Source organism: Myotis daubentonii, chromosome 2 (assembly GCF_963259705.1).
Source record: "Myotis daubentonii chromosome 2, mMyoDau2.1, whole genome shotgun sequence".
Lineage (NCBI taxonomy): Eukaryota > Metazoa > Chordata > Mammalia > Chiroptera > Vespertilionidae > Myotis > Myotis daubentonii.
The window spans coordinates 129,905,526-129,932,603 of NC_081841.1; the positions used below are offsets into that span (position 1 = coordinate 129,905,526).

Sequence of the window (27,078 nt, forward strand, 5' to 3'; positions counted from 1 at the left end):
CATCAACCTGTGGACCAAAGGGTCCTGGGTTGGATTCCAGTCAAGGGCACCTACCGTGGTTGCAGGCTCCTCCCTGGCCTAGGCCCTGGTTGGGGCTCGTGCAGGAGGCAACCAATCAATGTGTTTCTCTCACATAGATATTTCTCTCTGTCTTTCCCTCTCTTCCACGCTCCCTAAAAATCAATGGAAAAATATCCTCAGGTGAGGATTAACAACAACAGCATATCCTATATAATAAAAGCCTAATATGCTAAGTGTCCAGGCGACCGGTTGTCCATTCAACCAGTCAAAGTGTAATATGCTAATGATATGCTAAGGCCTCTCAACCACTGGCTATAATATGCACTGACCACCAGGAGACAGACAGTGGACCGCTCGACCAGTCGATATAACATGCATTGACCACCAGGGGGCAGATGCTCTGACCAGTAGATTAGCTTGCTGCTGGGGTCCAGCCCAGGGTCCCTCCCCCGCTGGCCAATCTCCCGCATCTCTCCCTGACCCCAATCATGCACCAGAGGGGTCTCTCGGCCTGGCCTGCATCCTCTCTCACTCCAGGACCCCTCAGGGGATGTCAGAGAGCCGGTTTCAGCTCAATCCCACAGGGGGAGCACTGCTCAGCCAGAAGCCGGGCTCATGGGGGCAAGCGCAGCAGCGGTGGCAGGAGCCTCTCCTGCCCCCAAGGCAGTGCTAGGGGGAGCAGGCCTAAGCCATCAGTCAGACATCCCCAGAGGGCTCCCGGACTGGAAGAGGGCACAGGCCAGGCTGAGTACCCCCCTGCCCCCCGAATGCAGGAATTTCATGCACCGGGCCTCTAGTATATATATAAAAGAAAAGGAAAGGAAAAAAAGAAAGCAAGAAATCATTGGTGGAGGATTTCAAGATGGTGGTGGACTAGGTTGAAGCTACATTCACCTCCCCCAGGATGAAACTGGAATTACAACTAAATTAAAGAACAGTCATCCTGAATAACTAACTGAAAACTAGCTGAAGAGGAGTCTTACAACCAAGGATTTACTGAAGAAGACACATCGAGACAGGTAGGAAAAGCAGAAATGAGAAATGGCTGGCTCTACTCCCACAGGCAGCAGCTGAGGTTCCAGACAGATATCTCAGCTATGGGAGGTTTCCCTGAGAAGAGTGGGGCCTAAATCAGAAACTGGGCTTCCCAGTTCAGAGCACCGGAGCCAGGAAGAGTCACCCATATAATATCTGGCTGTGAAAAGCAGTGGTATTTCTGTCTGCCAGGGAGCATTAAAGTTAGCTGCAGACACAGGCACTCTCTTGAAGGGCCAACACACATAATTTTGTGCACAGTCACTCACCTTGGACTCTGGTCGAGAGAGGGTGAAGTGGACTAGATGGCCTGAGGAGAGTGTGGGGTTTGTGGCTCTGGAGAGGGAGCGGGAGGGACAGACCCCAGAAATCCCTGTGCTGAGTCATTTTTCCATACCACAGATGCCATCTTTCTGGGGTGGAGGACTCCCCTCCATGTGGCACCAGCTAGGGGAAAGCAACTAGACTCACACTCTAGACTCCCTCTCACCCCACCCTGTAGAGCTTAGGCCCTGCTGAGGAGTCAGCTGCCTTGGCCAGGTTGTAGAGGTCTGGGCAGATGCAGGGGCTGACAGAGTTGTCTGGCTTTGAAAAAGGGGCCATTACCTCCACTTTCCCATGAAGCTAACTGGAGCTTTCCCCTCACAGGATATCCAATAGAACCACCCTCCTTGGCTTCCAGGAGACTCCAGCTCTGAGGTCTGGAGGCTCCACCCACCAAATCTTAGTTGGTTTCACCCAGCCAAGGTGGGACAAAGTCCAGGAAAGACTGATTCATAAGGTTCTGGGGCCAGGACCACACGCACCACCTCTCCAGAAGCCTGACTACCACCTCTCCCTCATAGGAGACCCACTAGCACCATCCTCCCCATTCAGCCAGAGGCTGTTTTCATTGACTGAGCCTAACAAGCAGCTGGCAGGTGGAGGCAGGTGGATGTGGATATCAGGGTGCCTTGGGACTTTTGCTGACCTGCCCCTGGACCCAGTATTAGAAAAAAACAGCATTTGTGTGTAGCTTGGTCCTTTGAAAATGCACGCAAGCCAAGCAATGGCAGCCACAAACTATGGACCACTTTGTAGTTCCAAACAGGTTTCTGAGGGCCAAGCACAGACAGCATCTGACATTGGCCTGCACCAGAGTCCTTCCTAAGACACCCAGAGAGAACACACACAGTTACCAATTTCAGACAGCATCAGAGCAGCATCCAATAACTTCACAAACAGCATATCCAAAAGGAGATCTCACCAGACACCAGACTCTGTTGTAGTGAATTCTGTTCATGTTGTCACGACCTACAGAGCAGCTTGCATGCCATGGTTGGGGTTGAGCCTCACACAAAGCCAGCATAGGGGGGTCAACCCTATGCAGGAACTGGCAAATAGCAATCAACACTCAATTACAATAGGAGGGGCCATATAAGCCACACGGGAGACATTCCTAGAGCACTCAACTCAGGTGATCAATGGGACTGCACCATTACATACCACAGGACACCTACGGTATACGGCAACCTACAACACACTGGGAGTCATAGCAGATCTAATTACTACATAGAAACAAACACAAAGAGGCAGCCAAAACACAGAGACAAAGAAACACTCGCCAAATGAAAAGAACAGAACTCTCCAGAAAAAGAGCTAAATGAAATGGAGGCAAGCAATTAATCAGATACAGTGTTCAAACTAAGGGTTACAAGGATGCTCAAGGACTTAGTGAGAACCACAAGAGCATGGAAAAGGGTGTAGAAAATATTTTTTTAAAAAGAACCAGAAAAAAATGAAGATTAAAATGTCTGATATCAAGAATACACTAGGCTGCATGAAGCAGAGGATCAAATCAGTGATTTGGAAGACAAGGTAGAAAAAAACACCCAATTGGAAAAGCAAAATAAAAAAGAATCCTATATAATAAAGAGGTAATATGTAAATTAACCCTCACACCCTCACAAGATGGCTGCCTATGACCAGGCCGGCAGGTGGGTTAGTGAGGGACGACCAAATGACTGAACAGCAGACTATGTGGGGTGACCAGGCTGGTGAGGAGGCAGTTGGGGGCAACCAGGCCGGCAGGGGGGGCAGTAAGAGGCGACCAGGCCAGCGGGAGAGGGGCAGTTAGGGGCAACCAGCTGCCGGGGGGTGGGGGGGTGTTCAGTTGGGGCGACCAGGCCAGCAGGGGGTGAACTTGGGGGCAATTAGGCTGGCGGGGGGGCAGTGAGGGGCAACTAGGCTGACAGAAGGGGGCAGTTGGGGGCAACCAGGATGGCAGGGGGCAGTGAGGGGCGACTAGGCCAGTGGGGTGGGCAGTTGGGGGGCAATTGGGGGCAACCTGGCCATCAGCGGGAGGCAGTTAGGGGCGACCAGGCTGGCAGGGGGAGGCAGTTAGGGACAACCAGGATGGCGGGAGGGGGGGCAGTTAGGGGTGATCAGGCCAGCACACAGAGGCAGTGAGGGGTGATCAGGCTGGCACGGGGAGGCAGTTAGGGACAACCAGGCTGGCGGGTGGGGGGGCAGCTAGGGGTGATCAGGCCAGCACACAGAGGCAGTGAGGGGTGATCAGGCTGGCAGGGGGAGGCAGTTAGGGACAACCAGGCTGGCGGGGGGGGGGGGCAGTTAGGGGTGATCAGGCCAGCACACAGAGGCAGTGAGGGGCGATCAGGCTGGCAGGGGGAGGCAGTTAGGGGCAACCAGGCAGGCAGGCAGGTGAGCGATTAGGAGCCAACGGTCCAGGATTGTGAGAGGACTGTCCTAAACCGGCAGTCAGACATCCCCCAAGGGGTCCCAGATTGGATAGGGTGCAGGCTGGGCTGAGGGGACCCCCCCCCCACCCGTGCACGAATTTCATGCACCAGGCCTCTAGTTGAAAATAATGAGGGTAGTTTAAAGGACAATTGGAAGTATATGAAGCACAACAACATCTGCATCATAGGGTTACAGAAGGAAAACAGAGAGAGTAAGGAACTGAGAACTTATTTGAAGAAATAATGACTGAAAATGTCCTTAACTGGTTGAAGGAAAAAGACACACAAGTTCAGGAAGTGCAGAGAGTCCCAAATAAGATAAAACCAAAGAGCCCAAACCAAGACACATCATAATTAAAATGTCAAAGATTAAAGACAAAAAGAAAATTTTAAAAACCATGAGAGAAAGACAGTTACCTACAAGGGAGCTCCCATAAGACTGTCATATAATTTCTCAATAGAAACATTTCAGGCCTGAAGTGATTAGCATAAAATATTCAAAGTGATGAAAAACAAGAACCTACAACCAAGACTACATTCTCCATCAAAAATATCATTTAAAACTAAAGGAGAGCCCTAGCCAGCATGGCATCAAATTGGACAAAAAGAAATAAAACTGTCAATATTTGCAAATAACATGATACTTCATATAGAGAACCCTAACAATTCCACCAAAAACTACTACAACTGATAAATGAATTCAGTAAAGTAGTATATAAAATAAATATTCAGAAATCAATTGCATTTTTATACATCAATAATGAATAGTCAGAAAGGGAACCTAAGAAAATAATCCCATTCACAATTGCTTTGAAAAAAATACCATGGAAAATTTTAACCAAGGAAGTAAAAGATCAGTACTGGGAAAACTATCTTCTATACATATAAAAGCCTAAGCAACTGAACGCCCAAACGACCAGTCAACCAGTCACTATGATGCACACTGACCACCAGGGGACAGACACTGAATGCAGAGAATTGGGCTTCCTCCTGTCTGGATCGGGCCTGCGGGAATTGCGAGAGGGCACAGGCCAGGCCAAGGGACCCCACGGGTGCACGAATCTGTGCACCAGGCCTCTAGTAAGATAATAAAAAAAATAAACTGAAGAAAATACAAATAAGTGAAAGCATATACCATGTTTATGGATAGGAAGAATTAATATCATTAAAATGTCCATACTATCCAAAGCAATCTACAGATTCAATGCAATTCCTATCAAGATACCAATAGCATATTTCACAGAACTAGAACACATATTCCAAAACTTTATATGGACCATAATAGACCCCAAATAGCCACAGCAGTCTTAAGAAAAAAGATCAAATTTGGAGGTATCATGTTACCCAATATTAAACTATACTACAAGTCCATAGTATTTAAAACAGCATGGTACTGGCATAAAAATAGGCAAATAGATTAATGGAACAGAACAGAGAGCCCAGAAATAAACCCATGCCTTTATAGTCAATTAATATTTGACAAAGAACGCAAAAACATACAATGGAGTAAAGACCGTCTATTCAGTAAATGGTGTTGGGAAAATTGGAAAGATAGGTGCAAAAAAAAAAAAAAAAAGAAAGAAAGAAAGAAACTAGACCATCCTCTTACACCACACACAGGAATAAACTCAAAATGTATTAAAGACCTAAGTGTTAGATTCAAAACCATAAAAATACTAGAAGAAAACAGGCAGTTAAATCTCGGACATTTCTCCTAGCAATATTTTTTCTGATATCTTGCCTCAGGCAAGGAAAAACAAAAAAAAATGTTTTTAATGGAACTACATCAAACTAAAATGTTTTTGCACAGCAAAGGAAACCACCAACAAAATGAAAAGACAAACCACTGAATGGGAGAACATATTTGCTGACATATCTGATAAGGGCTTAATATCCAAAATTTGCAAAGAACTTATAAAACTTGACAATAAAATAAAAAAATCCAATTAAGAAATAAGCAAAGGATCAGAATAGACACTTGTTCAAAGAGGACATACAGATGGCCAATAGATTTATGAAAGGATGCTCAACATCACTAATCATCAGAGAAATGCAAATTAAAAACAATGAGATATCACTTCACTCCTGTCCAAATGGCATCATCAATAAATCAACAAACAAGTGTTGGCAAGGATGTGGAGAAAAGGAAAGCCTCATGCACTGTTGCTGGGGATGCAGATTGATGCAGCCACTGTAGAAAGCAGTATGGAGTTAAGTCAAATAATTAAAAATTGAATTGCCACCCTAGCCAATTTGGCTCAGTGGGTAGGGCATCAGCATTCGTACTAAAGGGTCCTGGGTTTGATTCCGGTCAAGGGCATGTACCTCAGTTGTAGCCTTGATCCCTGGCCCAGGTAGGGGCATATGCAGGAGGCAACCAATCGATGTGTCTCTCTCACATCGAATGTTTTTCTCTCTCTGTCCCTCCTCCTCCCTTCCACTCTTTCTAAGAATCAATGAAAAATATCCTCAGTGAGGATTAACACACAGAAATATAACTCAGCCTCAGCAATTCCACTTCTGGGACTATATCCAAAGAAACCCAAAACACTAATTCAAAAGAATATATGCACCCCTAGATTCATAGCAGCATTTCTTCCAATCACCAAGATTTGGGAGCCGCCCAAGTGTCCATCAGTAGAGGTGTGGATAAAAAAACCTGTGGTATATTTACATAATGTAATACTACTCAACTGCAAAAAAAAAAAAAAAAACAAGAATGAAATCTTACCTTTTGCGACAGTGTGGATAGATCTGGAAAGTATTATGCTAAGTGAAATAAGCTAGTCAGAGAATTACAAGAAGCATGTGATTTCATTTATATGTGGAACCTAATGAACAAAATAAATTAGAAACAGACTCATAGATACAGAGAACAGAATGACAGCTGTCAGAGGGAAGGGCAGTTGGGGATTGTGTGAAAAAGGTGAATGGATTAAGCAAAGAAAAAAACGCATAAGCATAGACAAGTATGGTGATTACCAGAGGAAGAGTAGTGGGAGGAAGTATAAGAGGGTAAAGAGGTGATAAATGGTATGGAAGGAGGCTTGACTTGGGGTGGTGAACTAAAACGTACAGATGATGGATTATAGAATTGTACATATGAAACCTATAATTTTATTAATAAATGTTACCCTAGTAATTTAATAAATTTTTTAAAAGATGTAAAATACAAGAAAGCTAGAGGAGCTATCCTAATAAGACACAAAATGTTTTTAAGTCAAAAATTGTTACAAGAGATAAAGGACACTGTGTATTGACAAAAGGTCCAATTCATCAAGAATCTACTATAATTGTAAATACATGTGCCAAAAAACAGAGTCAAAAATGGTATCAAGTAAACATTGACAAATTGAAATTAGAAATCAACAGTTCTTCAATAATAATTGGATACTTCAACACACCACTTTCAATAATGAATAGAACATCTAGACAGAAGATCAAAAAGGAAATAGATGATTTGACTATAAACCACCCAGACATAACAGACATAGAGAACACTACACCCAATGAAAGCAGAACACACTTTTTTCTGAAGTGCACATGCAGCATTCTCCAGAACAGGCCATATGTTAAGCCATAAAACAATTCTCAATATACTTCAAAATAATGAAATCATACAAAACATCCTCTCCAACCATAAATAAATGAAACATTATAATCAATGAGGGAAACTGGAAAAATCACAAATATGTAGAAATTAAACATCATAACCTTAAACAACTAATGAATAAAAGAGGACTCATTAGGAAAACTAGAACATACTTTGAGATAAAAGAAAATAAAAACACAACATCTATATATTTAAAAGCCTAAGCGACCATTCTACTGTTCGACTGGTAACTATGACATGAACTGACCAGCGGGGTCAGTCGGTTAGCTTGCTGCTGGGGTCTGGCCGATCAGGACTGGGCCAGATGGGCAAAACACGCCCTGGAGCCCTCCTGCAGCCCCTCCCCGGCCCCAATCGTGCACCAGTAGGGTCCCTCGGTCTGGCCTACACCCTCTCGCAATCCGGGACCCCTTGGGTGATGTCCACAGGCCAGGCCAAGGGACCCCACTGGTGCATGAATTCATGCACCGGGCCTTTAGTGTGTGTGTGTGTGTGTGTGTGTGTGTGTGTGTGTGTGTGTGTATCATCCTATCTAATAAAAGAGAAACATGGTAATTGGCGTACAACTGCTACCCTTCCCATTGGCTAATCAGGGCAATATGCAAATTAACTGCCAGCCAAGATGGCGGCCGGCAGCCAGGCAGCTTGAAACTAACATGAGGCTTGCTTGCTTCAGTGACGGAGGACTCCAACGCTCCCCGCCTGCCACTGCAGGCCTCTGAGTTGGCAGTTTGAAACATAGTTCCAAAAATAGAAGCTAAACAAAACCCCAGAAACCAGCTTTCAGACCTGGAGTTGATACAGAGTTTCGATTGTAGAACCTAAACAAACCAGATACCTGCTTTCAGCAGTGGATGCCTAAGAGCTGGAGCCTCAGAGCTAAAGCTGGCTCAGAATAAAAAAAGAAAAAAGAAAAAAAGGAGCAGTTGGGAGCTTCAGTCCCAGCCTGAAAACAGCCCTCAGCCCCTCACCCAGGCTGGCCAGGCACCCCAGTGGGGCCCCCCACCCTGATCCAGGACACCCTTCAGGGCAAACCAGCCAGCCCCCACCCATGCACCAGGACTCTATTCTATATAGTAAAAGGGTAATATGCCTCCCAGAACCGGGATCAGCAGAGCCACGAGGTCTCCCGGCACCAGGATCAGCATGACAGGGGGCAGTGCCCAAACCCCCTGATCGCCCTGTGGCTCTGTGTGTGACAGGGGAGGGGCCACAACCTCCCTATCGGCCCTGCTCTGTTCGTGACAGGGGAAGGCGCCCCAACCCCCTGATCGGCCCTGCTCTGTGCCTGATAGCGGGGAGCTCCCCAACCTCCTGATCGCCCTGCGGCTCTGTGTATGACAGGGTGCGGCGCCCCAACCCCCCCACCCCACGGGCCCTGCTCTGTGTGTGATGGGGTAGAGCCATAACCTCCCCATCGGCCCTGCCCTGAGTGTGACAGTGGCGGCGCCCCAACCCCCTGATGGGCCCTGCTCTGTGCGTGACAGGGGGGAGCTCCCCAACCCCCTGATGGGCCCTGCTCTGTGCGTGACAGGGGGGAGCTCCCCAACCCCCTGATTGACCCTGCTCCGTGCATGACAGGGGGGAGCTCCCCAACCCCCTGACGGCCCTGCTCTGTGCGTGACAGGGGATGGCGCCGCAAACTCCCCATCGACCCTGCCTTGAGTGTGACAGGGGGCGGTGGCCCAACCCCCCAATCGGCCCTACGCTGAGCGTGACTGAGGGTGGCATCGCAACCTCCCAATCCGCCCTGCTCTGTGCATGACAGGGGGCGGCGCCCCAATTCCCCAATCGGCCCTGCTCTGAGCCCGACCAGGGGCTGCACCTAGGGATTGGGCCTGCCCTCTGCCACCCGGGAGCAGGCCTAAGCCGGCAGGTCATTATCTCCTGAGGGGTCCCAGACTGCAAGAGGGCACAGGCCGGGCTGAGGGACCTCCCCTCCCCCCCGAGTGCACAAATTTTTGTGCACCGGCCCTCTAGTATATAATAAAAGGCTAATATGCAAATCGACCAAACAGGCGGAACAAGTTGCTATGATGCACACTGACCACCAGGGGGCAGATGATCAACACAGGAGCTGCCCCCTGGTAGTCAGTGCGCTCCCACAGGGGGAGTGCCCCTCAGCCAGAAGCCAGGCTCACAGCTCTCCTGCCTCCACGGCAGCCCTAAGGATGTCTGACTGTCAGATTCCTAAGCTATCAGTTGGACATCCCCCAAGGGCTCCCAGACTGCAAGGGGGCATGGGCCGGGTTGAGGGACCCCCCACCAAGTGCATGAATTTCATGCACCAGGCCTCTAGTATATATATAATAACCATTCAAAAGAATGAAGTACTGATATATGTTAAATTTCGATGAATCTCAAAAACATTATGCTAAATAAAAGAAGCCAGATTTTTTTTTAAAATCACATATTGGATGATTCCTTTAATATGAAACGTCCTGAATTGAAAAATCCATAGGTACAGAGAGCAGTTTAGAGGTTGCCAAGGGATGAAGGTGGGGTGAATGGGGAGTGATTACTTAATGGGTAATGGAGTGTTCTTCTGGGGTAATGAAAAGTTTTTAAACTAGAGAGCTGGTGGTTGCACAACACTATGAATGCATGCACTAAACATCAAGATGAATTATCACTTTAAAGTGTTTAATTGTATGTTGCTATAAATTTCAGCACAATAAATTTTTTTTAAAAAAAGAGAATCAATAAAGACTTTGCCTAAAGTTGAGGAAATCATTTTCAATCATGTGACAAAAAGCTTGACAAAAGCCAATGTACTGAAGATGGCAGAGATGAAAGCCAGAAAGAACCAGGCCTCAATTACAACACTGATCAAACAACCTTTAGACTAACTTTAGACTTGTTTCTGAGATGATTTTATCTCTTTTTACCTTAAGCCACTGTTAGGTGGATTTTGTTACCAGGATCTGAATAAATATTAACTGATAGAGAAGATGAAGGAAAGGAATGTCTTTCCTTAGGTTTTGGGTTTTTCCAACTACACGGATGATGCTGCCATTCACTGAGATGAGAGATCCTGGAAAAAGACTAGATTATGGGTGAGAGTCATTAGTTCACTCTTGAACATTTATGTTGGAGGTTCTTTGACTGAGTTCCTAATTAATGAAAATTATAATTACAACCTATTATGTGAAGTAGTTGTGAAGATTAAATGTAAAGTTCTTGACAGAGTGCTTGGCACATAGCAAGCATTCAATAATTGTCAACAAATATCATTATCATCACTATTGTTTAAAAATGAATTAATCAACCATAGCATGGGAAAATTCAAGTTCCAATACCTTTCCTGCTTTGTCAACATATTGAACACTTTAATCCTTGATACAAGGGATTTTACACTCAATCTATAAAGGTGTCCTGTAAATTATTTATCCATTCCTTTATGCATTTCATTAACATGTGCTGAGGCATTGTGCAGGAGTTCTATGTGGACAGATAAGTAGACAGATCATTAAAGCGATTAAAGATAAAAGCTGTGAGCTATTATATATCTATGTAAGGCCATGTAGGGAAGGTAGAAGAAGGGCATAAGGGTCAGGAAGCAATGACTCTGGAGGGATGGCATTACCTATTTCATTTATTTCCTTCATTACACTGGCCACAATCTGTTATGTGATCTACATGCATGTAAACATAATTATTATCTGATTCTCCCACTAGAAAATAAGTATGAGGATAAAGATTGTCTACCCAGAGCCTGGCAGAGTGTATGGAATATGGAAAATATATGAAAAATATTTGTTGGATGAATAAAAATAGGAGTTAGTCCAAGGTAGCAGAGACTGCTGGTTGCTTACATCAAACCCATTCTCTTCTTCCTCCTTTACAGCAGTTAAATTACAAGGTGATATGTATATATGAGACGTGTGATATACATGATGTACCTGACATGCATGATATACATGATATGATACATATCACCTTATAATTTCTGCATCTGAAAGATGAGCATTGATTCAACTAACATTACAGTAGTATAACAACCTATGTGCACATAGCTCCACATGTAATTGTCATTCAAATGATCTACAGTTACAAATTTATGATATATATATCAATATCATAAATTTGTAACTGTACATATGAATATATGTCTTATATACAGAGTATCCCAAAAAATGTATACAAACTTCAAATAATTAATTCCAATGGGTCAAACCTGAAAAGAAAGAAACATCAATTGAGCTATACAGTATGTATACATTTTTTGGGACACCCTATATATTAGTGTATATAAATATACTAAAATATACATTAGTGTTTCTAAAAATCCCAGTTAAGAAAGTACGCCTCGTGCTTGCTTCCACAGCACATATACTAAAATTGAAACGATACAAAGAATATTAACACGGCCCGTGCTCAAGGATGACACACAAATTTGTAAAGCGTTCCATATTATAAAAAAAAAAAAAAAAAGTACGCATAAATATAACTAGTGCAGGTTTGTTTTAATTTTTTTCCTTAATACTCACTTAAAGATGCTTCCATTGATTTTTTCTTTCTTTCTTTTTTTAAATATATATAGAGAAACATTCAGTTGCCTCTGTATGCCCCCCTTCCGGGGACCAAACCCAGAATCTAGGCATGTGCCCTGATCAGGAATCGAACTCCTCACCTTTTTGTGTACACAGGAGAACACTCCAACCAACTCAGTCACCTGGCCAGTGCTGCTTTAAGATATTTTAAAAATAGTTATATAAGTCAAAGAGTGGCAGGATAATATTAATTTTTAAATTTTAATACTAAAATTTTGTCTATAGAAATAGCCCCAAAACACTTTGCCTGTACATTTCATTCTTAAAATAGCCCTATGAAACAGAAATTATCCTTTAGAGGTGAAAATCTAAGGCCCAGAGAACTTAAGCAATTTGCCCTAATTAGTGATGCTCACTAGTTACATTTTAAATTCGGTGCTCTTCTTTCCTGGCCAGTATAGCTCAGTTGGTTGGAGCATAGTCCCACACACCAAGAGGTGGGTGGTTCAATTCCCAGTCAGGGCACATACCCAAGTTGTGGGTTTAAAATCTGGTCGGGGTATGTGTGGGAGGCAACTGATTAATGTTTCTCTCTCTCTCTCTCTCTCTCTCTCTCAAACCAATTTTTAAAAAAGAAAAGAATCTCTTTAAAAAATAAAAATAAAATAAATAAGTATACTACCTTCCTTACACCAACATTAGAACAATATTAGAACAATTTATAAATTTTACAATCTATAAAAATTTAAAGAAAAGTATCTGTTCCCTTAACTGTAGATGTATAATGGCAATTTTAAAAAGAAAAAAGGTATTGCATCTAAGAGGTCAAATATGCAATTGGGATGGCTGTAATTACCTAGATAAATGTAAATCCCACTATACAAAGCCTATATTATTTTTTCTTAAAATCATATTTAAAAAGCTTTTAATAATGAGTGAAAATCTTTTTCCTTAAAAGAAATTTCAGAAAAAAACATAGCTGTGATTAAGAGTCATAGTTAAGCCAGTAGAGGTCAGTGTATTAGAGAAGAAAAATGCATGACCATACTGAAATGCAGGGCAACTACATTCACCCCACACACAAAGCCTGACAGGACCACATACAATGCACTGCCCACCTTGTGGGGTCCTGTTTTCTTCTCCCTGCCTCATCCTCTCCCTCAAGCTCTCAACACTACGCAGAAACAAACACTGGAAGCGTTGGGAAAGAGAAGCAATGCTCACCTCAAAATCAGGAAGGCAAGGTAAGCCCCAAAAGGCCTGTCAGTTCAATGGCTGGGCTATTTTGAAAACAGCATAATCTTATTGTATTGTACCCCGCTGACTACATTTCAACAGGTAAAAAAATTACTTTTAAATATTAGCCTTAAATATTATTCCTTAAACCTAAAAAATTTTCCCTTTTTTTCAAGGTAAAAATGGATAAATTATAGCATTTATCAAATCTCCACTATGATCAGAGCTGGTTTGCTCTTTCACTGAGCTCTAAATAAAATCAGAGAAGGAATCACATTTTATCATACTTGGCATCTACCCAGGGACAAGCCCCTCACCATGTCCAAAAGTGGTGCTCATGGTTTGTGACAGATCAAAAGAATCAGTCAAAAATCCCTCTCTAGACAGCATGGAGGTCCCTGGAGAGTATTGTGCTAAGCGAAATAAGCCAGTCAGAGAAAAACAAGTATCACATGATCTCATTCATCTGTGGAATCTAATGAACAAAATAAACTGATGAGCAAAATAGATCCAGAGACATAGAAGCATGGAACAGACTGTTGAATCTCAGAGAGGGAAGGCGGGGGTGGGTGGGTGGTGGGAAGAGATCAACCAAAGAACTCCTATGAATATATGCATAACTCGTGGGCACAGACAATAGGGCAGTGAAAGCCTGGGGCAGGCTAGAAGGGGTCAAATGGGGGAAAAAATGGAACATATGTAATACTTTCAACAATAAAAATTTTTTTAAAAAATCCCTCTCTTCAGTCACTCACCTCCCATCTGTCCACCAACAACAAGAAGTTCTCTAATTACATCTGCACAGGGGCCTCGTGCAGACATGGCAGCAAAGAAACTGGGCTGACACCAAAATATCTTTATACTGTGCTGGGCAGGATAATGGGAAGGAACTATACAACCTTTATTCTATAGCTCCAGCATCTATTTCATCCCTAAAGAAATAAGAAAGGGAGTGATATTACCATGCTATTTCCCATTCCACCCCAACTCCCTCTAAGTAACTGAATCCAGTGCCTTTCTAAGCTACAATCTTAACTAGAATGGGTATATCTCCCTTCCAGGCAGCCCTCAGCCCAGGAGCCTACATGGCCTGGGCTAGGAAATGTTAGAGAAAGCTTCCCAGAGGTGATGGTGTCGGAAGTACAGGATAAGGAGGCACTTACCAGAAGAAGGGGGAGAAGGAGAGGTAGCATGTTTCTATCAGAGGGAGCAGCACATGAGCACAGGGAGGAAAGAGCAAGCAGGGAGGGGGCAAGGTGGTAACAATGAGAATCAAGCTGGACAAAGCAGCAGGCAGGGGGCCACCTAGGCCACTTAGGGCTTTCTGTGCCCTGCTGAGGAGTCTGGATTTTACTTTGAGGACAATGGGGAGCTGCTGGAGGATAAGCAGCCAGTCACAAAACCATAATTTTGTTTGTTTGGGAGAAGCCTGTGAAGGGGACTAGAGTTTATCACCCCAAAATATGCCTTTTGAGATATTGAATATTTTAAGCGGGTTATTTTTCAGAAACAAAAGACTCAGAACCTTTGACTCTCCCCCTTTACCTGCCTCAAGGAATTCATATAAACCTGCTTCAGGAAGGAAACTTCAGCACATCCCCCTCAGCATCTGTGAATTAACTGTGGCAGACAGGAAGGATCCAAGCAAGCTTGTTTGATTTCCATGTGTGCTCTTTCTCATCAACCTGTGAATTGCCTACTTTCCTTTTGAAGTCCCAGACCCCTACTTCCCTCTCCTTTGTCCAGAAGGGCATATAAGACTCAACTGACCAATGTGCATTCATATCTCTAATTCTTATATATACACATAATAAATTTGGTCATTTTCTCCTGTTAATTTGATTATTAGTCCAGCAGAAGTTAGAAATGTGGGAGGAAAATTATTTTTTCTGCCCTTACACCTGGAATAAGCCTCATTACCCTGAAGTAACCAGGATAATGATATAGGTAGTAAACCAGAAGAAAAAGGATGTGGCCTAGAAGAAAGAGGATACATATTAGAGCATTTAAAAAGAATACGCCTCTGGAGTTGGGGGCTGATTAGAAGTAGGGTGCTGCGTGCCATTCATCAATAAGTGAGTTTTATGGAAGACAATATGGACTTCATTTGCATTTGCAGAGTTTAGGGATGATCCAGTTAGGGCTGTCAAGGATTGAACTACCTACTTGAAGTCCAGGAGCAAGACCTGAGCTGAAAATTAAGATGTGAGAGATACTAGCACAGAAGCAATAGCTAAGTCATTGGTGAATAAGTATAAAAGAGGGCTGGTAAGATTAAAGACTCATGTGGTACCTGGCATTAATAGCCTCTGTTGTTGCATTTCATTACTGTTTAAGGTTCTTCCATGTCTAGTTGAAGCAATGAAGCACAGTAACTTCATCTCGGGTAAAAACTGTTGTTTAAATTTTAACCCTGCTATCCTGGCTTCTGTACACACCTGCTTGCTTTAACAATAGGGTAGTTACCTCAGTTTCCAGATTGAGACCTGGAAACTCACATAAATCACCCCATTATGTTGCCAGCCCACATCACAAAGGTTATTCTCCTGTGCCTGAGGACCAGAACCGCAAAAATTGCTTTAATTGCTTTTCCATTGACTCATTGGCTCTGGGAATGTTGTCCCTTGACTCAATGGATCCAAGAACTAACCCTATAATTAACTTTTAGAGATAACTAACTTTGCTCAGTTTGCTTTTGTACAATCTGCTTTCACAAGATAGCTCCACATTCCAACGTGTAGCAGGATGTGGTTTTTTTCTTTATAAGATCAGTGCTGTAGTCACTCTGGAGAGCTGATGCCCCCCTTGCAGCCCCAGGCTTCTGAATAAATGACTCCTTAATTCGACTTCTTGGGGCGTCCTTTGTGCGATTCATGGGGTACATTACAACATGTGTCGTAGCTACTCATAAAAGAGTGCTGCAACAGGCTCATTTTCCAGGTCGGAAGGATCCGAAATAGTAGTAGACTAGGTAGATGTTATACTCGCCTCATCCCAAAACCAAACTAGAATTATAACTAAAATACAGAACAATAAGCCTGAATAAACAACTGAAGACTAGCTGAATAGAAGTCATATAACCAAGGGTTTATGGAAGAAGCCATATCAAGACTGGTGGGAAAGGTGGAGGTGTGAAAAGAGCTAGCCTCACTCCCATGGATGTGAGATTCCAGAGGGACATCTCAGCTGCAAAGGCTCCCCCTAAGGACTATAAGGTCTCAACCCCACTACAGACTCTCCAGCCGGGAAGAGGTGCCCACATAACATCTGGCTGAGAAAATCAGTGGGAATTCTGTATGCCAGGGAGAGACAGAAGTCTGCTAGGGAAACAGGTACCTTCCTAAAGGGCCAATGCATAGAGGACAGGAGAACAGACTGCTAGTTGTGTAAAGAGAGACTGGGGTTTGTGGCTCTGAGGAGAGAGCTAATAGGACAGCTGTTGGGACTCCTGTGCTGAGTCACTCTTCTGTAGCACAGACTTCATCTTTCTTGGGTGGAGCACTCCTCTCCTTATAGCATCAGCCTAGGGCCGTGGTCGGCAAACTATGGCTCGCGAGCCACATGCGGCCCTTTGGCCCCTTGAGTGTGGCTGTTCCTAAGCCTTAGGAGTACCCTAATTAAGTTAATAACAATGTACCTACCTATATAGTTTAAGTTGAAAAAATTTGGCTCTCAAAAGAAAGTTCAATCCTTGTACTGTTGATATTTGGCTTTGTTGACTAATGAGTTTGCCAACCACTGGCCTAGGGGACTGCAATAGCCCCACCCTCTGGACTCCCTGGTGAGAAGTCAGTTGCTAGGGACAGGGTATAGAGGTCTGGGCAGACTCAGGGGGTGTCAGTGACTGAGTTGTGTGGCTTTAGAATGGGGGCCATTTTCCCTCTCACTCCCAAGCAGCGCAGAGCCCTCTCTTCAGGCTGCCAAATCTTGAACTGTTTGGGCTTGATAGACTCTGCTTGCCTCAACCTGACAACTCCCTGAGACCCTACCCCACCACAAAGGTCTGTGGACCCTTGGTAGACTTGGTATATCCTGGGACCTTTGCTGAAGGGCCTCAGACCCATCACTGGCAATGAGTTTGAACCTGTATCAATCTGGTGAACACCACTCACCCCTACCTGGTGACTCACTGGGAACCTAGCTCATGCAACTCATGACGTGGTACCTCATACTACCAGAGGCTCTTTCAGCAACTGAGCAGGTGGAGGCAGGTGAAAGCAGGCTTCGGGGTGCCTTGCTGATCTGCTCCTGGGCCGAGTGCTGGTAAAAGCTAGCCTTGGTGCTCAGTTTGATACTTCTTGTGCACACTCAGGCCCAGCAGAAGCAGCCACAAACTATGGGTTGCTGGTAGCTTCTTACATGTTGCCCAGGGCCAGGCACAGATAGCATCTGACATTGGCCTGCACCAGAGTCCCTCCCAAAGGCCCCAGAATCAACACACCCAGTGGCCAGCTTCAGATAACATCAGAGCAAGATACAATTAGCTTCACAAGTGGCATATCCAAAGGGAGATCTCAGCAGGTACCAGACTCAGCTGAGGCAAATTTTGATTCATGGGGTCAGCACCTGCAGAGCAGCTTGTATGCTGTGGTTGAGGTTGATTCTCATAGTCAGCCAACCTGAGGGTCAACATCACATATGAATGGACCAAGAGCAATCAAGATGAAGTAACAACAGGAAGGCCTACATAAACCACACAAGGGACATTCTTGGAGCACCCAGCTCAGGTGATCAAGGAAACTGCACCACTGGGGCTCACAGGACACCTACTACATAAGACCACACTACCAAGACTGGGAGTCTTAGAAGATCTACCTAACACAGAGAAATAAGCACAAAGAGAAAGCTAAAATGGGGAGACAATGAAGGAACAGGAGAATCTCCAGAAAAACAGCTAAATGAAATGGAGGCAAACAACTTATAACATGTAGAATTCAAAAAAATAGTTATAGGGATGCTCAAGGAACTTAGTGAAAACTTCAAAAAAGAGATATCAAGCATTAAAAAAAGGCATAGAAACCATTAAAAATAAGTCAGAAATGAAGAATAAACTAGAAGGAATAAATAGTAGGTTGAATGAAGCAGAGTATCAAATCAGCAATTTGGAATATAAGGTAGCAGAAAACAGTCAGAGGAGCAAAATGAAAAAAGAATTTCAAAAAATGAGGACAGTTTAAGAGATCTTTGGGACAACATGAAGCGTAACAAAATCTACATCACTGAGGAAACCAGAAGGAGAAGAGGATGAGCAAGGGATCTAGAACCTATTTGAAGAAATCATGACTGAAAACTTCCCTAACCTGGTAAAGAAAAGACACAAGTCTAGAGTGCCAAACAAGATGAACCCAAAGAGACCCAAATCAAGACATATCATAATTAAAATGGCAAAGGTAAAAGACAAAGAAAGAATCTTAAAGGCTGCAAGAGAAAGACAGTTAGTTACCTACAAGGGAGCTCCCATAAAATTATAAGCTGATTTCTCAATAAAAACATTTCGGACCAGAAGTGACTGGCATGAAATATTCAAAGTGATGAAAAGCAAGGACCTACAAGTCTACCTTACCCAGCAAGGCTATCATTTTAAATTGAAGGAAAAATAAAGGGCTTCCAAGACAAGATAGAGCTAAAGGAGTTTGACACAAAACCAGTATTACAAGAAATGTTAAAGGGTCTTCTTGAAGAAGGAGGAGGAGGAAGAGGAGGAGGAGAAAGGGAGGAGGTGGTGGAGGAGAAGAAAACAAAACAGAGAAACACAGTTATAAAGAATAAAGCGGCAATAAATATGTACCTATCAATAATCATTTTAAATGTAAATGGCTTCAATGCTCCAATCAAAAGACTAGAGGCTCTGGCAGGTGTTGCTCAGTGGTCAGAGCATGGCCCGTGCACTGAAGAGTCACGAGTTCGATTCCTAGTCAAGGGCACATTTCTGGTTGCAGGTTTGATCCCCTGACCTGGTTGGGGTGCTTGTGGAAGGCAAGCGATCAATGTGCATCTACCCGCCCCCTTCCTTCCACTCTCTCTAAAAATCAATGGAAAAAATATCCTTGGGTGGGGATTAACAAAAAACAACAAAAAAGATATAGGGTAGCTGAATGGATAAGAAAACAAGATCCATATATATGCTGTCTACATGAGACCCACCTCAGAACAAAAGATACACACAGACTAAAAGTAAAGAGGTGGGAAAAGATACTTCATACAAATGCAAATGAAAAAAAAAAGCTGGGGTATCCATACTTAATCAGACAAAATAGACTTCAAAACAAAGGCTATAGTAAGAGATAAAGAAGAACACTACATAATGATAAAAAGAGAAATCCAACAAGAGGATATAACCCTTGTAAACATTTATGCACCCAACATAGGAGCACCTAAATATGTAAAGCAAATCTTGATGGACATAAAGAAAGAGACTGATAGTAATACAGTCATAGTAGGGAATTTCAACACCCCACTGACATCAATGGATAGATCTTCCAGACAGAATGTCAACAAGGAAACAGCAGCCTTAAATGACACACTAGATCAGATGGATTTCATTGATATCTTCAGAGTGTTTCACCCCAAAGCAGCAGAATATACATTCTTTTCAAGTGCCCATGGAACATTTTTTAGGATAGACCACATATTAGGACACAAAACAAATCTCAATAAATTTAAGAAGATTGAAATCATATCAAGCAACATCACCCTAATAAATTATAAAAAATTTAAAAAAATAAAAAAGAAAATAATACAATAATTAATAAATACTAATACACGAATTAGAAAAAGAGGGCCAAAGACAAACCCCTGAATAACAACAATTAAGAGGTGTAGAACAAAAAAGCCCTGTGAAGACCTTAATGTGAGACACCAATGAAGTAGAAGAAAAATCCTTTACTTCTCAGGCATACCATGTATCCTAATTTTGGGGCCAGAAAATAAGGTCATTATAAACATACCTAAGAAATGAACCAAATTCACACAAAAAAATAGTTACACTTTTTAAAAAATATTTTTGTATTGATTTCAGAGAGGAAGGGAGAAGGAGAGAGATAAAAACATCAATGATGAGAGAGAATCATTGATCGGCTACCTCCTGCACACCCCCCTACTGGGGATTAAGCCCACAACCCAGGCATATGCCCTTGACTGGAATCGAACCTGGGACCCTTCAGTCCGCAGGCCGATGCTCTATACACTGAGCCAAACCAGCTAGGGCTAGCTACAATTTAAACACACACACACACACACACACACACACACACACACACACACACAAAACTATATAAGTCACTTTTCTGAGAGAAAAAATTGGGGGTGGTGACAAACAGTATACCATAGGTTGCTAGGTTACCGAATAAAATAAGACAGGCATCTACCCATGTTGAAATCTAGGCTTTAAAAAATGTGTGCTAGAATGATGCAACCTTCATTAGTTACCATAGCAATGAGATTCATTTCCCAGGGGACAATTGTTATTTTTGCCATTACTGAAGTAAGGGGGTGGGGGGTGAAGAGTAAAACCTACTGTGTTTTGAAGACCCTCTATTTTCAGGGAATACTTTTCAAATAGATCACACATTTCAACCTCAATACAAACAGAAGGCAGTCTCTAGGGATCTGCAAACAGGAAAACTTTGAGCAAAGGGATGTCTGTCAGTCAATGTCCTTTTGTAGTTTTCAGTCACTTGTTTAAAGAGGGAAATGCCTTTATTGCAGAGAATGTTGCAGAAATTCTTGGAAAACATACCTGAGAGATTAAAGATGTTGTGAAAAGGCCTATTTCTCTATGATAATTTGTATAAAAACAAACTGCTGGCCAGATTCTCATTATACGCACTCAGATCGCATGTCGTAAACTAAATCTTATCTCCTACAAAACACTATGTATCTCTGTATTGAGAGTGTCTCCATGGATAGAAGGAGGCTGCTGCTGTGTGGAGTGAATGAAGCACCCAGGGGTTAGGGCCCAAGCTGGATGCTGTCCAGCTTCTATACCACTCTGCCAAGTAGCTCAGTTCCAAGCATTAATAACCCCACTATACCAGACCTAAACAACTTCGCAGAATCACAGACACCTGGATTTTTTTTCTCATAACTGTAGCAACCTAGCAATCAGAAGCTGGAGAAAATATGTGGCTGTTTTATATTTCAAAACCTTGAGTTTTTAACGACATTCCTGCTTTAAAAATAGCAACAACCATTCTGGTCATTTGCAGGCATGTGGTTCTGCCAGGTGTAATAATTACAGATCTCCCCCTGGCATTTTAACCAGCAGGGTCATCTCTCTCAAATCAAAGGTGTGAAAACCTTTGTCATTTAAAATTTTTAAAATCACAACCAAGAGGCAATACCTTCATTGTTTTTAAAACTATAAAATGAAGTCTTAAAATGAAGTTAAATGGACCCATATGCTAGGTGAGAAATTATAAACACACACAAAATACATGGAATTGCTGTCTTTATCAGTTATTAGTAAGAGTCTTGAGAAAAAGAAGCCACCACAAGGCCTTACACTGGTAAGTTTTATTACTAAAAAGCACTATTCTGTGTCTACAAATAGTTTCCTCACACTGGAGACTTGTTTTGAAGATTTTGTTTTCTTGGTGATTTAATTCTTAGTGGCCATTTAATCACAGCTTCCTGTCCTTGCACAGTAGTGGTTTTAGAGTTCCCAGGCTCCCACCCTCTTACCAGCATTGCCTGCATATCTACTCTCCCATATTAGCATAATTTCCCTACGAGCCTCAGGATTCCTCAGGCAAATTAAACTCCAGGATCATACTGTATCTTGCATATATTAGGACAGTCATATTAGCTGTCAATGCCAATTAGCAAGTCCATCTCCTCATGAGTTGATAAATTCTTTGAGAACTTTTAAAATTTATCCTGAATATTTCTATCTTTAATACCTACAATATTTTTATTTTGAATACATATGGTACTTAGCATAGAGGAGTTGCTTGAAGAGGTCATATAAATACATAAAAAGAAAAAAAAAGAATGGGAAATAAAAGAGAAGAGAAAAATGAACACATTCCTAGTACAATGATAAAGAATAACCCCTTGCCGAAACCGGTTTGGCTCAGTGGATAGAGCGTCGGCCTGCGGACTGAGGGGTCCCAGGTTCGATTCCGGTCAAGGGCATGTACCTGGGTTGCGGGCACATCCCCAGTGGGAGATGTGCAGGAGGCAGCTGATCGATGTTTCTCTCTCATCGATGTTTCTAGCTCTCTATCTCTCTCCCTTCTTCTCTGTGAAAAAATCAATAAAATATATTAAAAAAAAAAAAAAGAATAACCCATAGGGAAGCACTAGGAATGCACCAGAAGATCAGTGAGGCTGGATGGATGGTTCCTGGTTATTACCATCAGCAATGCCATCTGTTCCTCAGCCAGAGTCCCTCACAGGAAAGAGAAATGTGAGTACAAGCCTTGAACTGTCAGTCTGAGCACTTCAACAATATGAGAGTGTTCATCAATATTACCCATTAGGAGGAATATGGATGGAATCATTAAAAGAACAATATAGATTTAAATATAGTGCTTGGCTCTGTATGCAGTGGGAAGGCACGATCTGTATCAGCCTACTTACCACTCTATTCCTACGGACTGCTACAGCAGTGATAATGCTCAACAGGGACTTAATGCAATAGCAGACTGAAAGAGCAGTTAGTCAGAGAATGCCCCTGGCTGCCACTGTTCTGAATCTGTAGATTGATGAACTGCTCTTTTCCAGGGTAGTTAAATGTAGCAAAATGACCAAGAATTTCACACCTTAAAAACACAAAAGAGCTGCAGGGAGGGGAGAATAGGGAATTAATGTTTAATGGGTATGGAGTTTATGTTTGGGAAAGTGGTGGTGGTGCACAACACTGTGAAAGTATTTAATGTCACTGAATTGTACACTTAAAAATGGTTAAAATGGTAAATTTTATGTTATATCTATTTTAAAACAATAAAAATATTTTTTTAATTTTAAAAGGAAAGGAAAAAGGACTCTCTCTCTAAAACTCAATCTTCATAGAGTTGCCAAAGATGCAGCAATTAGAAAACAGCTGTCAACAGACTGACCCTGAGAATGTGTAAAAGGAATTCACTTGTCCACTGCAGCATGTTGCAGGGTAAGGCAGCAGGATACTCATCCAGCATTCAAATCCAACTTGAACTTAAGAGTATGAAGGAATTAGAATTGATATCCTATGAAAAAAAGGAGCAAAGGAGAACTTCTGAATCATGTGTAAGTGGGTAAGGTTACATAATGAAAGGGGATGTTTTCAAAAGACTACTTAGGTAGTAATGAGCAACATGGATTAGGCAGGAGAAAAATTAAAGGCTGAAATACCAATTGACAGTCTACTACAGTGATCAGCATGTTAGAATGCAGTAGTGGCAGGAGAATAATGAGGAAGAACCAAATCCTAGATGTTTTTAAGAAGAAACAAGACCCCGGAGTTCTTGAATATCCATTTTATGGGGGATTTTTTTTGTTTTATTTTCTGTTTTTGTTTTTATTTATCTTCACCCAAGGATATTTTTTCCATTGATTTTTTTTTTTTTTTTTTTTTTAGAGAGAGAGAGAGAATGGAAGGAAGGGGAAGAGACACAGAGAGAAAAACATCGATGTCAGAGAATCACATCGACTGGTTGCCGTGGAGCCTGCAACCAAGGTACATGCCTTTGACTGGAATCAAACCCCAGGACCCTTTGTGCCGACAATCTAACCACTGAGCCAACCTGCTAGGGCTTCAGTATCCATTTTAAATACTGCAGTGGGAATGGGATATAGGGTGAAAGGCCTAGAGCCAACATAAGGAATCTAATAAAATATTCTATTTAAACTGGGATCCCAAAGACTACATCCTTAGTGTAAGAGTTTATAAGAAATAAATCCTCCCAAGCAGAAATGGAACAGCATGGAAACTTGTCTGGATAAAAAGGGGTAAATTTTTTTTAATTAAATTGTCTCCACCAGCTGATCCTCATGAAAAAAATAAGTATGTATTTGATCTACTTGTGTTATCTGAAAAGCTTCATGTGGAGAATTAATTTTAGTTGGTCTTACCTAGACTTATAATGTCCTCAGGTAACCAGTTAGAAGCAAAAGTAAACCCAGTCTTCCAGAGGAGCTCAACTTCAAGGAGGTCTTAAAGTTGAAATGAAGGCAATGAATGACAAGGAAATTATCCCAGATCAAGTCAAGTTATCATTTCCTCTCCCAGATGAACTGATCAGACTATGATGATGATAATATTATGAAAATTATTGTTAATTTAGTTCTGTGTGACAATGGCATTATGGAATGCAGAACAAGTTATCGTTTATAGATATTTTCTGTAGTATTAACACGTGAAATAATATAGTAAACTAAAATTCATTTAAAGTAAATCCCAGTACTCCTCCCAACAAAAATTGAGGTGGGAAGATATTTGAAATAAGATTGGCAAAAGGTTGATTTTTGAAGCTGGGTGATGCAAGCATCGTTATTTTTGTGTGTTATTTATCTCTGAAATTGCCCATTATAATTTTTTTACTCTTGAGGTCTTGTCTCATACCAATCTACACTAATAAAAGAGAAAAATGGTAATTGGCGTACGACGATACCCTTTTCATTGGCTAATCAGGGCTATATGCAAATTAACTGCCAACTATGATTGGCAGTTAACTGCCAACTAAGATTGGCAGTAAACTGCCAACTAAGATTGGCAGTTAACTGCCAACAAGATGGCGGCTAATTTGCATATGTAGGCACAATGCAGGGAGGCGAAAGGGAAAGCAGGAAGAAGCCCCCTGCCACTGACAGTGATCAGAAACCCAGGGGGGAGCTAAGAGTTGGGGGGCAGGGCAAAGGCGGCCCTGAGGCCGCCTTTGCCCTGCCCCCCAGCCATGATCGGATAATCAGGCGCCTTTGCCGCCCTGGCCAGTGATAGCAGGAAGTAGGGGTGGAGCCAGCGATGGGAGCTGGACAAGGTCGAAGCTGGCAGTCCCGGGAGCTAGGGGTCCCTTGCCTGGGCCTAAAGCGGAGCCCACGATCGCGGGGCCGCTGCAGCTGCGGGTCCCCGCTGCCCGGGCCGGACGCCTCAGCCAGAGGCGTTAGGCCTGGGCAGGGGCGGAGCCTGCAACCGCGGGGAGCTGGGGGTCCCCTGCCCAGGCCTGACACCTCTGCCGGAGGCCTCAGGCCTGGTCAAGGGGCCGATCCAGTGATTGGTGATCGGAGGGTGATGGGGGTCTACGCCTCTGGCTGAGGCATCAGGCCTGGGCAAGGGGCAGAGCCGGGGATTGGGGGGATATGATGGTCCCCTTGCCCAGGCCTGAAGCCTGGGTCAGAGGCGTCAGGCCTGGGCTGGGGGCAGAACCAGTGATGGAGGGAGATGGGGGTCCCCTGCCCAGGCCTGACGCCTCTGTCAGAGGCGTCAGGCCTGGGCAAGGGGCCTATCCTGCGATTGGAGGGTGATGGGGGTCAACGCCTGAGGGCTCCCAGTATGTGAGAGGGGGCAGGCTGGGCTGAGGGACACCCCCCCCCACCCAGTGCACGAATTTCGTGCACCGGGCCCCTAGTAACTATATATAATTGTATGTCACAGAAAGACATAGCCTCCTTTGAGAGTACAGTTTATGAATAGAGAAATAGTAGTGGATATTAATTCACAAAAGTACTAAACACTTTTGTCATTCACTTAACAATCTGAATTGGTTTAATATCCTCTGTTGGTATTAATAAATAGTTCATAGATGAGACACTCTTTATTTCTAGAGAATAGACAGACAATTTCTGGGCCTCTAAAATGAATGAACAACCTTTAAAAAGTTATGTGTTAAAAGGTATAGCTGAGGCAAATTATCTAGCACATATGCCCAAAAGAAATTGGTACAAAGTATCAGAATATCCAGCTAGAAAAAGTTTTTAAGTTCTCATGCTAAATATTCTGAATATATAAATTACACAGCATATATCAATGATAAAAGAGACAACAGCACATGGACTGCTTTGAAGTTAGATTAGCACAGTAGATGAAAATGTCTATTTTCTGTAGTGCTTAAATGTATTTCATTAGGAGATTAAATTCCCTTTACTACTGGAAAACACTAAGTGGCATAAATGATTGAAAAATCTCGTCATCTTTTAAAAACCCACTGTATACAAATACCCTTTCCTCCTATAATCAACCATTCTTCCTGTGGGTTCTTGAGATACATAATACATACTCATGAATGTTAATAAATCCCATAAATCAAAATCACATGGACTTCCTTTCCATATTGAATATCCCCCATAAGCTTCCATAGAATTGCCTTGATGTATCAAAGTACATGGTGCAACAAAGTGCAAATGAACCTACAATAGCAAAAATTCTTTATATGTTGGTTGAAGAAAAGTCTATTACCACAAATAATTCACTGTCTTGACCTCCCTTGGAAAGCATGCTTGATTTAAGCCATGCCAACAGAAAAGCTTACATGTAAACTCATTCAATTCACAGAGAAGCCAGAGAAACGAAACCTTGTGTTTATTAGTCAATACTCATTTATGTTTTTGTGGGGAATTTCAGGTAAAAGTAATGGCCAAAACTAAATTATTTTCTAATATTCCTTTCAGGGTACTTACAAAAAAGTTCTTAAATTTATAAGACTCTTGAGCTAAGGCTGACATATCACATAGCTCCTCTACCAAAAGCTATTTTATAAAGCAAGCATGATATGTAAATTATTGCTCTATATAATATGCAGCAGTATTGAATTAATCCCTGCAAAAATAAAAGTCTGAAATTTTAGAAGTACCCAATATTTCCACTAGACAGTATTCGCCAAGGAATTATATATGTAATAAAATGAATGCAATCAGCATTTTCTGACTCACACATCATAGCTTTTCATGAATGGGTATTTAAGTATGAAGATAGATTAGCTCTCTAATCTCATTTTAATGAGTTTCTCTTTGTCTTTGAGGGGCTACA

General features: G+C 42.6%; 1 protein-coding gene and 1 non-coding gene across 5 annotated transcripts in view; one reads left to right on the plus strand and one right to left on the minus strand.

The window, feature by feature from the left end:
• Positions 1-27,078, minus strand: part of WDFY2 (WD repeat and FYVE domain containing 2) — a 236,812-nt gene that overhangs the window by 143,604 nt on the left and 66,130 nt on the right. The gene's annotated exons all lie outside the window — the stretch shown is intronic.
• LOC132228914 (U6 spliceosomal RNA) lies at positions 11,719-11,825 on the plus strand. The gene has a single exon (XR_009451520.1). It is a non-coding gene; the product is annotated as a U6 spliceosomal RNA (small nuclear RNA).